Raw genomic sequence first — 12,323 nt, forward strand, 5'->3', positions numbered from 1 at the left:
AGACCTTAACAAGACACCACCTTTCACCACAAATCCAACTGCACATAGCAAAGTAGAATTGGTAGATGATGACAAATATGCTATTTGAGATGATCACTGTGAAGGGATACAGGAAAATATATAAAGTAAAATTGTAATAAAATAGTTGTGTGCTTTAATTTAATTGTGTTTACTATATGTTATTTGTTTATTTGTTTCATTCCAATTTACTAACCTATTTGACCTTGGCTTCGTAACAAGGACATGGAGGACAATAATAGAAACAATGAGGAATCCGATGATGATCAAGCAAATGATGAGCCTATCGGTAGAGGCACCACAAGGATGCCAAAGCTTGCAGTATATCGTGGGTGTATTCAGAAGAAGCATGTGGATTTTGATGATGACATGAATCCAGTTGGTGTAGAGGGTGATAAGGTCATAAGCTATGTAGGACTTTTGGAATGAACCAAAGTTAACATTTTATATTCTAACTAGAAAGAAGTACCACCTAAAACAAAGGAAGCAATTTGGCAAGATACATTGGTATTTAACTTTCTCTCTTCCATACATTTAAATAGTTATAATTATTAATTCTAACTTCATTATTGAAACATCCTTGCTTTAAACCCTCAAAGGACACATTCAAAAGTGTTACAATTGAAGTGATTCACGAAACAAGCCCATAGATTAAAAATTGGTAACTGGTTCTCAGGTTACTATTCATTAGTTAAATTCTAGATTTTTTATCCAACTTTGAAAAGTTATAACTAATTATAGAAAAACTATATCGAGGTGGTTCAAAATTTTATTTAAAGCTCTTTCAATTCTCCATAGGAAAAAAAATAAAACTGGACTTAACCCTTGCCAATTCATACAGTTTATTCATTAAAGTTTACTGTTCATTTGGTTAAAACTTTACATTCCAATTTTTCTACCCTAACTTTGATCAAACATAACTCTTAGCACACATATCTATTTTAAGTGATCTACCACTTGTTTTGAAGCTCAGAATGTTTTTCTTTAACCATACCAAATTTCACAAGTAGAATCAATCATTTGCCTCACCTCCACGGTGTCACTAATTCGTGGCTCCTTTAGAGATGCTTTATCCCCCTAACTTGCGTTAATAATTCATAATGAATTCTTTCCTTGTATAATATCATTCCATCAATCCATAAATTATCCCCATACAACATCAGAGCCAATTATACAAGCCATCGTTATCACTTATCATCACATATCATCAATGTCACATTTATAACATACATTAATATATAATCTATGCAATGTACTATAATAACTTTCTTCAATTGTTTTCCTCTTTCCTTGCTTCTCCTCCATGCATCATTTGTTTGATCATTATCACCTATTATCAGATTTGAGATTTGAGAGAATCTTAGTAGTAAACATTACTATCAATGCATACAAGATGGATGCAAGTGTATAACATACTTACTCATAACAGATTCTGATACTCAATGTTTCATACTAACATGCATGGCCATGAAAAACATCATTGAAATAAAGCATTGTGCTAGCACCACCATCTTATAACATCATCCAATCATATAATGCACATCAACATACAACCATGCACATTAAGCATACAAGAAAGGTAAGTTCACTACCTTATATCTTTACGCTTTCTTCTTGGTCCCTTTTACCTCCAACTATTAAGGTTGCTTGCTCAACCTTTTCTATTCATTTTCCTTTGTGCCCTATAGCCCTAAATACACCAACACATCATTTCTATTCATTCATTAGGCCCATGGAAATCAACAACATCAATACTTTATTTTCTTTGAGCTATATTAGCTTCTAACTTTTGAGCTTGATTTCCAACCTTCCTAAAATTAATTCCACATGCTATTTGTCACATCCCAAGAAGTTTCACCTAACTATAAGGGATTAAAAATTGAGATAAGAGCCAAAGTAGAAACTAGAGGGGGATACGAAACAACTTTTGTGGTGAAACCTCGATAAGATCTGGGTTGACATTTTCGTAACTATCGGTTTAGGAAGGGCAAAATGGAAAAATTTGAGAAACATTCTAGAAAATTCTTGAAAAATGGGAAAAGTGTAAATTAAAGGTTTTGAAAACTTGGTTGAGGCCCAAAAGGTGAAATTATGGTGAAAATAAATTGTTATGGAATTTCCTGTAAACGGAGGTTTTTCGAGAAAATATTAAAAAATAGGAGGAAAATAATCATTTTAATTAGTTAGAGGCCTTAATAAATTTGGAAAAAAATGGATAAATCATCTAAATGTTTATTTGAATTTATAAAATTGGTTGTAGGCCTTGGAAGCTCAGGAATTAATTTTAGGGAATTTATTTTCCCGCAGTAACACCAATAAAAGCCTAATCGGAGAAAATTCAAAATAAATACCTAGAGGTGGCCAAAAATTCTGAATATTTTGAGATCATGTTCTTATATTAAAAGTGAATTATGATGGAGAGAAATGAATTTTTAGAGGTCTGAAAAAATTATGAAATGTTACTAGTGAATAGTAACTGATAAAGTTCCAAATTGATTTGGGATTTTGATTTGGGATGTGGGCCATCTTTTGAGGCCAGTCCAAGTCATTTGTAGGGCCCAAATTGAGCCTAATAAGGGTCCAATTTCATTGCTTGCTGGCCACTCCACATAATTAATTAAATAAAATGCAAAAGTAAGGGATAATTGTTAGAAAAGTCTAGAAGTTCTACTTGGATTAATCTGATTTATTTTGCTCTAAATGGCTGCCACATACCCCCCAGGAGGTGTCCCATTTTTGGCCAACAAGAGAGGGGGAGGGGCTGATTACAATTTTCTATAAATACCCCCTCCTAAAATACAAAAAATGTTGGAAAAATAGAAAAACATGGGGGAGGTTTTGTCACTTTGGTTCCAGCTCTAGCCAACCAAAAATCTTGAGGTATTTGGGCAAGGGTTAGTAAGGGTTTCTGGCTTGAAAAGTTAAGAAAAATACTACCAAATTTTCACTGGACCTTGTAATGTTTAGGAAAGGATAGGAACCTCAAATACCAAGTGGAATAAGCAAGATTAAGTGGATAGTAAAGAAGAAATTTAAAGATCATAACAGTCTTTTAAGGAATTCATTGAGTTGGGTAGACTTATAGATCCAACCGAGAATCAGTATGCTATGGTCTACCTTGACTACTTCTATTACTTAAGGTTACTGCAGAATGAAGTAGTCGAGGAAGGTTAGCATGTGGATGACGCTTTATGGTGCTGGGTGGTACTAGAGACGCAACCTACTACCTAGGTTCGGTAGACCCAGACCTGGCAGCTCTGCAGATCCTCGATGCCTAGCGACTTCGATCAGCTGCTGGATGACTTAGAACTTTTTGTAACTAATTTGATTCCCTCTTCCTCTACTGGGTTGTAAATATAGGATGATTGTATGCTATGCTAATTGTGGTGGGTTGTAGCCCTATATTTTGTTGACTATGCCTGATGTATATATTAATTGAAAAGTAATATAAATATCGTTTATGTAAATTAATGATTCTGTCCTCTTGTAGTTAAGATGAAAATGACAAAATGGTAAGAGGAAGACAAGGATCAAGAGGTAGGGGAGCCAGTACAAGGAAAGAGTCGTCGAGGCCCCCTATTGATCTAATAGAAAGAATTATGGAAAGATTGGAGGAATAGCAGAGAACTATGGTTGAGATATAAGCTACTCAAGCTAGGCAAGAACAAGAAAGGGATGCTACTATAGCTACAGTAGTAGCGGTAGCACTGGCATAGTTACAGCAGCCTTGGCAAGGAATAGTCAGGACAACCTAGCCCATACTACCACGGCAACCATAGGACATAGCTCCTGTGAGACCCCAACCTACTGCGGAACCTGATACACTGCAGCAGTGGATTATTAAGTTCAGTGAAACATCCTACCTTTAATCCCTCAGAGTGCGCATTAGTAAGCGTTATGATTCAAGCAGGTCATGACACAAGTTGTGGATTTAAAATTTCAACATAATTACTCGGGTTACTATTCACTGTTCAAATTCAGATTTCAGGTCCAATTTTGAAAAATCATAACTAGTTGTATAAAAATTGTATTGAGGTGCTCTAAAATTCTATAGAAAAATCTTTGAAATCTGTTTAAGGAAAAAAAATCCAATTAGACTTATCCTTGCTCAATTCATACAGATTAATCAATAAAATTACTATTCATTTGGTAAATTCTGGAACTCCTAGATTCTGTGCCTTAACTTTGAAAATTTGTATCTCCATGTGTACACATCCAATTAAGATGATCTAGTCTCATATTAAAGCCTGGGATGTGTACTATAACTTTGCCAAATTTTGTGGCTTAACTCATTCATTTGGTAGGTCAAACTAAAGCTACAAACTCACTGTCCTAGGACCTATGTTTTATCCCTTAATCTCTTTTTACTTTAAATCTTTCTATTTCTTTGGCATACATAAATTGGGTTTGCACTCTCCCAATTATCCTCATACATTTCTATTCATCCCATAAATATTGCAATTAAATACATGACATTATTGGCATCCATAACATAAATTACATAATAGGAGAATTACACATTGAATAATAACATCATTCATTAACGTCAATAATTCTCCACTTTCTTTTCTTTGCCTCTCGTGCCATTATTACCAACCATTGATTGACCTAAATGGTTGGTTAGGGAGGGGTGAGATTCAGGGCAATCTCAGTAGTAAACACTACCCATAAGCATGCAAGACATAATGCATATAATGCACATGCATGACATGTTATAACATTAACACGTGAATGCCATAGAAAGTAAGCTAAAGCATCTCATGCTTCCATAACATATTGCCAAGGCAAAACATAACATAAACTTACAAACATAAGTTTGCAAACATTTTATCATAACTTAGTCACATCATGGCAACACAATCACATCATGCAAGCATACATATCAAGCACATAATATAGGTAAGTTCACTACCTTGTAACATAGCTTTCCTCTTGCTTTTCCTCTGATTCCCTTCTCTTTCCAACCCTTTGGATTTTTGGTCAACACCATTAAACATCCTCTTGGATGTTTCAAGGTCCTAAACACATCAATACATGATGCAAAAAAATTATTAGAGTCAAGTCATCAACTTATCTCTACTTGATTCTTTCTTGAACATACTTGAACTCTAACTTTTGAGTTTCAATTCCAACCTTCCTAAAATTATTTCCACATACTATCCCCACATAATTTTGTATGTAAAATCCATTTCCAAGCTCAAAACAATCAAAATCCAATCCTAATCATTCAGAACAGTCAAGGCCGAATAAAATCACAAACTAAGGGAAAGTTGGATTTCTTGTAAAATCAACACAGAACCACTTGATTCTTGTTGTTTCCTAGCCTTTAAACATGCTTTTAACATCCATTCCATCTTTTCCTATTCCAATAAATTTCGTGTAGCACCTCCCCATAGGATTTCAATCATCAAAAATTCAATCAAACCAACCACCAACTCAAAAATAACAAGGGAGGTAGAAACTACATCAAAAACAACATCATACCTTGTTCTAGAGCTTGATTTGGCTTGGGATCACTTGGCCTTTCTTTCTCCCTCTTTTATCTCTCTCTAGAAACCATTTTGCAAGAGCTTCCCCATGGGTTCAAGGAGCTTGGACGAAATGGAGGGGTGGGGGGTATTTATAGAAAGCTAGAACAAATCCTGGCCATCAGTTCCGATTCGATCTCGGCCATCCATTCTTTCTTCTTGAATAAGTAAGCTTTCTCTCCAAGAAATGTGACACTTGTCTAGGGTGATGTCATCTTGATGACATCATGCTTACATCATCAAGCCGCACGTCTTTAATCCAACCACACACGTGTCTTGCATCCGACCGTACATGTGTCTTGCATCCAACCGTGCACGTAATACCTTCTTTTCTCATCTCACCGTACACTTGTCTCTTCCATATTCCTTCATCATCTTGGCATTAAAATAGGGAAGAAATTAATATAAAATTCGTGCAAAATATAGCCCTTAGGCATTCCTCTACTTATGTTGCCATTCTGCACTGTATAGGGTAAGTTTTTGAATCTTGACTTACCCGGTACCACTAAGACATGTTCTAGCACCATTTTCTCATCTTAATTAAGTACATACATGGCACCATCTTAGAGGAGCATAGATGAAAATAATTAGCTCTACTGACAGGCTACTTAACCTTACTGAGTCATGCAGTAGAGATTTCACTATAACAGGTAGACAAAGGACTGCCTAAAATATTCCCGTACTGCGTTCTGATTTTTATACTGTCCATAAATATCTTCTACTGACCCAGCGTAGGTGTCATGATTGCATTTGGTGACTCAGTATGATGACTTGTAGGTGTCATGATTGCATTTGGTGACTCAGCATGCTGGCTCAGTGCCGTCATGATGGTCTTTAGATATTTTCTTTCTTCTTTTCCCAGAAATATTATTAAATAATACTTAATCAGGGTTACCTTCTCTAAATTCTTTCTATCGGCTTGTAACTCCGTTAATCTGTCTCTGGGTTTCATTCTCTCCCTTTCATCACAGGAAATTCCTCTAACTTTTCTTGGGTCACAAGTCAAACTCTAGACAACTATTTTGACTTTCCTCGGATAGGGTATAAATAGGTTTTAAATTTAATTAAAGATAACCTTGTCAGTTTCTAGGGACGGAATTAATTTTACAATCTGTGTAAATTCCTCAACTCCTGTTTCCCAATTTTTCCTTATTATTTACGGTCGTCTCATAGGTTAAATAATTCAATTTAAGTTATTATCTCAAATTGTCCAAAACCCTAGAATGACTTCAGGGCATTTCAATTATTTCTAGCCTTATATCAGCTCTAGGATCCTATTCCCATTTTTTTGGAATTTTTCTAAGTCATTTGGGCTCTTTTTGCTAACTCTGAGCATTGGCCAACCAGAACTTTTATTATTTACAATTAGGTCCCTACGTGGCCTACGAATCTTTTCTTTGCAATTTGGTCCCTCCTTAGGCCTAACCTTTGGAATCATTTCTTACAAGTTTCTGGCATAACCTCTAGCCCTTAGTTGTTTCTAGTTTATCATTCTTTAGTCTCCGAACACTATTGTTTTACACATTTGCCCTTGGAAAATCTCTTTTTCCTTCCGAGGGATCTCCGGGACTTTGGTTGTATTGGACTTAGTAATCATCCTTTCCTTATGCTATTACTTGTATCTATGAGCCAAAATTTGGGATGTTACATTCAATAAATACAACCCTCATGCTTTTGAGGGAAACTTTGATGTACAAGTGGCCGAGGACTGGATAACATGGCTGGGAAAGATTTTTGCTATTTTAGAATGTCCATCTGAGAGGAAGGCTCAGATGGCAATATACAAGTTAAAAGGGGAAGCAACTAGGTGGTGGAAGAGCACTGAGCTAGTCCTCCAAGCTAATGAAACCCTAGTCATGTGGGAATTGTTCAAGGACCAGTTTTTCCTAAGATACTTTTCCCATTCTATGTGGGATGAGAAAGAAGCAGAGTTCCTCACTATAAAGCAAGCTGTAAACGAACCCTTTGATGAATACTTGGCGAGGTACATTAAGATATCCAGGTACTCTACTTATCTCTAGCACATGAATGATGAATGATGGTTCACGGAGCAGATGATCAGGGGGCTAAAGCCGGAGTTGAGAGAGAAAGTGGCCCCAAGACAACTGGAAGTTTTCAATAAGGCAGTAGAAGTCTACTGTATCACCTAGAATAGCCAGAATCATGCTGAGCTGGCTAAAGCAACCCCACGAGCTGAGAAGCCAGGGGCAAGAACAGGTTAGGAAGTTACGTCTTTCGGCAGTAGTTGGAAAAGAAAGAGATTTAATTGGAGTAGGAGGTCAAGGCAGGGAGGCTGACGAGGAGGAATGGAGAGTATCTGCCGGGGAGCAAAGAATGTTCACCAAGGACGGGAATACAAGCGTTGTGGCTGTAATCACAGAGATAGGTTGTGTACGATGGGTCAGAGCATGTGCTTCAAATGCGGACGACCCAGACACTTTGTTAGGGAGTGCCCGCAAGGTGTTGACAACATAGGGAGACCTCAGGCTCAGGTCAGGGCATTTGCCCTTAATTAAAAAGAGGCCCGTAAGTCGCTCGAGATGATCCAAGGTATGGTTACTGTTAATGGTTACCTTGTGGATGTTTTGTTTGACTCCGATGCTAGCCACTCATTTATTTCGTATGATTACACTAAACACTTAGGTCTTACTGTCAACGCATTACTGTATGATTTGTGTGTTTCCACTCCTACCGGAGCGAAAATTTTAACTTTTGCTATTTGGTTAAACTTTGTTGTTTAGTATGCCCACTATTACACTACGTTAGACTTGATATTATGCCTTTCTGTGATATTGATATTGTCCTTAGTTTGAACTGGTTGTCCTTGTCACACCTTACTATCGGATCCACTTAGAATTTAATTAAAACCACTTTAGACCACATTGGATGGTCTTGGGCTCACTTTTTACCTTAAAAACGCTAAATTTCGGATTTTTACTGTTCATCGGGTAAAAATCCAGTTTTTCTGGTCCAACTTCAAAAATTCATAAATTATTCCAAAAAAATCCAAATGGGGTGGTTCAAAATTTTATTTAAAGATATTTAAGTCCTATTTCAAGGAAAAATAATATCATGATCCAATTCCTTTTGAAAAAGCACCAGGTTTTTGTGAAATGCAATACTGTCCATTTGCCAAAAACCCTTTTCCCCAGATTCTGACCTTTAACTTTGCAAAATCATTAAAATTCGTATACTTGGCCATTTTTAACGTATTAGCTATCAAATTGAAGCTCAGGACGTTATCTATAGTCAAACCAAATTTCGTGATTAAATGCATTTGGGAGAATAATAAAAAATTTGCACGAACATGGTAGTGTCAGTGTGCTTACAGCACTGTTAGCTTAATATATACATAACCAAAAAGGGTCCATGAATTTTATGGCAAGACATCATACTTTAGTCTCCAATCTACAGCTTGCTCATAGGAGTTTTAAGCCCTAAAATGTTAGATTATATTTGGGGGACAAGATTTTAAGAAATCCCAGTAGCAAGATCAATCAACTAAACATTAACATGCATCATTATAAAGCATTTCAACATTAGCTACCATAGGAGAACTAATCTTTTATAAATAGGAAACCTCAACATGCAAGGCCATGGCAAAAAATGCAAGGAGCAACCATATCACAACATCATAGTTCAACCATATAATAGCAAGCATACATGCCATAAATAACAATGCAAAGTTAACATTAATGGCTAATTAGATCCCACTACCTTAATCCAATGCTTTTTGTTTTTCTCGTTGTTCCTTCTTGCTTCCATAAGTGCCAAACCCTAACATGGCAATCCACAAAAAGGGTAGCAAGAATCATCAACCATTCCTCATAAAATCAATAGCATAACTCAAGTAACTCCTAAGCCCCTTAAAGCTTTCATCTTTGTTCTTGAATTTTTAGAGTTGGTTTCCATAAACCCTAAAAATTCCCTCTTGACTCAACCCCACATGATTTTTCATGTAGATTCCAAATATCTACTTAAATTTAACAAAATAAATGTTCCTCTTCCAATTTCAGCTTGGCCGAGCCCTTAGGGTTTAAAACCCAAAAATTGCAACTTTGATTCTATGGCTTCCAACACTTGTTCTTTAGGTTTACCCTACACTATTCTTCATTTTGAACACAATGGAAGCCTCAAAACTTTGAAAAACATATCCTAGGGTTCAGATATTGCTTTGGCTGAAAATAACACTCAAGGACATAACCATGAAAAATGCTTCAAAACCAACTATAATCACTTGCAAACACTAGGATCTAACTTGTGTTGTTGTGTCTTAGCAAGTGTGATGAACAAAACTCCCTTCCCCTTTTATTATTCAGTTCGGCCAACCATTAGAGAGAGAGGGAACAGATTTTTCAACCATAAAAGAGAAGGAAAACAAGGTAAGAACACATCTAGAACTAAGAACTCACCTTGAATCCTTGATTGAATGACCAAAGTTGATGCCTTTCTCTTGGTTTTCCTTTGAAGCTCTTCCTTTTTCCTCTCTAACTCTCCTTGGCCAAAATGTAGATCAGATTTAGGGGAGTAGAAGCTCATTCAATGTACACAAAATATCCCACCAACCATCATTAATGTTGTGCCAAGTGTCAAGAGCCTACTTAGCTTAATCTTCTCTCTTAATTAACTTAAATCATAATGTAATTAAATTCCAAAGTCAAGATCCTCTCCATTGATAGCTTGACACTTGGAAAGCTTTAATTACCATCCATTAGAGGCTTGACACATGCATAAGTGTGAACCATTTGAATTGCAAGACTCTAGTCTTGCTTTATCGGTGCACTTTTACTCCGGGTTTAACTTCTTTTCTTTAATTACAATACTCTAGCCCCTGTAATTATTTTCTATCAGATCCATAAATTATTTTTCTCATTTTTATCTTCCCAAATTGCCCTTTTTGTCTCAAATTAAATTTTTCAATAATTAAATAAAAAGGAAAAACTAATTTCCTTCTCTTTATTGATTTTTCCACTTTTCAAAAGAATTGGAAAAAATCCTAGATACTTGAGGGTGTTATTTTAATTCCATAATATCTTATAATTCCTTGGGATATCATAGAAATTTTTTTGGGATTTTATTCTTCTTAAATATATTTATTTGGAATTTTCCAAATAAAGACCTTAAATTGGCTTAAATTGCCCTTAAATTCCTTTGTAATCTCTGTAGGGGCAGTTTGGTCATAAAACCAATTTTATAATCCCATATAATTCTCAAGAAAGCTTTTCCTTATTTTTTCTTAATTTTTTGAGGTTTGTAAATATTTTTCCATAATTATTCTTGACCAATTTTCCTTAATTAGTCAAACATTTCATAATTGGCTTGGAAAAACTATAATAATTATTTTCCACCAAAACTCTTCTATTTCTCCTCGTCATTTTTTGGCCTTTAATTACTTAGGAATACTCTTATTCACAATTGTCATATTACTGAATGTGACATTTCTCCCCCTCTAAATAAATTTCATCCTCGAAATTTAAAATGTATCTTATTGGAAAAGTTCAGGGTACTTTTCCTCTGTCTTAATCTCTATCTCCCTCATAGCTTCTAGTGTAAGACCTTTTCAGACAACCTCAACTAGTGGAAATTGCTTGTTTCTCAGCCGTTCCACTTTCTAATCAGTGATTCGCTTTAGTTTGATCTCAAAGACGGGTTGTTCTAGAGCACAATGGCATCATAACTTATGACATGTGTCAAGTCTAGTTCATACTTCTTTCATTGGGAGTTATAGAAAACATCATAAATTTGACTTACATACGGGGGAATGGTCACTTATAACCCATTGATCCAGTCTTGGACAAAATTTGAAACAGTCCATCGTAGTTTGAACTTAACTTCTTAAGCTTTAGGGATCGACCGACTTCCGTAGTTGGTTACACTTTAATCACCAACCTCAATCTTTAACGGTCTCCTTTGATGTATGAGTAGCTCTTTTGTCTACCTTGAGCCGTTAGAAGTCTTTGCTAAATAACTTTAATCTACTGGGAAGTCCGATCCACTATATTAGGACTATACTTACTTCTTTCATTAAACTCTATCTAGCACAAGAGAGATCTATACTTCCTCCCATAGAGTGCTTCATATGGCGCCATTCAAATACTTGGATGGGAACTGTCATCTTAAACAGATTCGGCTAACAGTAAGTACATACCCCAGCCACTATCGAAATTAAGCACATGTGTGTGTAACATATCTTCTAACATCCATATCATTTTCTGTGTTTGCCCATCTGTCTTAGGATGGTACGCTATATTGAAGTTGAGAGTAGTGTCCATTTCTTTCATAAGGACCTCCAAAACTTCAAGTAAATCTCAGGTCTTAATCTGAAACCATACTGCTTAGGATACTTGGTAGCTTAACAGCTTCATCAACTTTCATCTTCCATTTTCTGTTAGACTTAGTGCATTCTTGCCAAAATGATTAACATTTCTGGCTTTTGCACTTTCTCACATTCTTCCCCAGGGTCATCCTTCCTTGGGTTACTCTTCCTGAAACACTTAACTAAACAGTGCTGACGAGAAACTGAAGCACTGATTCTGATAAGTTTAACCCTGATACTTTATTGTCTTAGACCCCTTTTTCTAATCTATCTTTAGTCGGGTCTTTTCAGCTTACATTCTTGTCTCTTGCCTCATGATTGAGCTCAAATTATTCTTATCTTTTCATTATATCATTCTTGGTTTTGTTGCATTTTCTGGTTCTTTTGGCTATAATTGAGCTTATTTTAAATCAAGAGTTCTTGCATTGAGTTAGTGTCTTTTTTAGGGTAAAATCGTCATA

The sequence above is a fragment of the Neltuma alba genome, unplaced genomic scaffold (genome assembly GCF_004799145.2).
Source record: "Neltuma alba isolate B1F8T4 unplaced genomic scaffold, ASM479914v2 tig00001566_pilon, whole genome shotgun sequence".
Taxonomy (NCBI): domain Eukaryota; kingdom Viridiplantae; phylum Streptophyta; class Magnoliopsida; order Fabales; family Fabaceae; genus Neltuma; species Neltuma alba.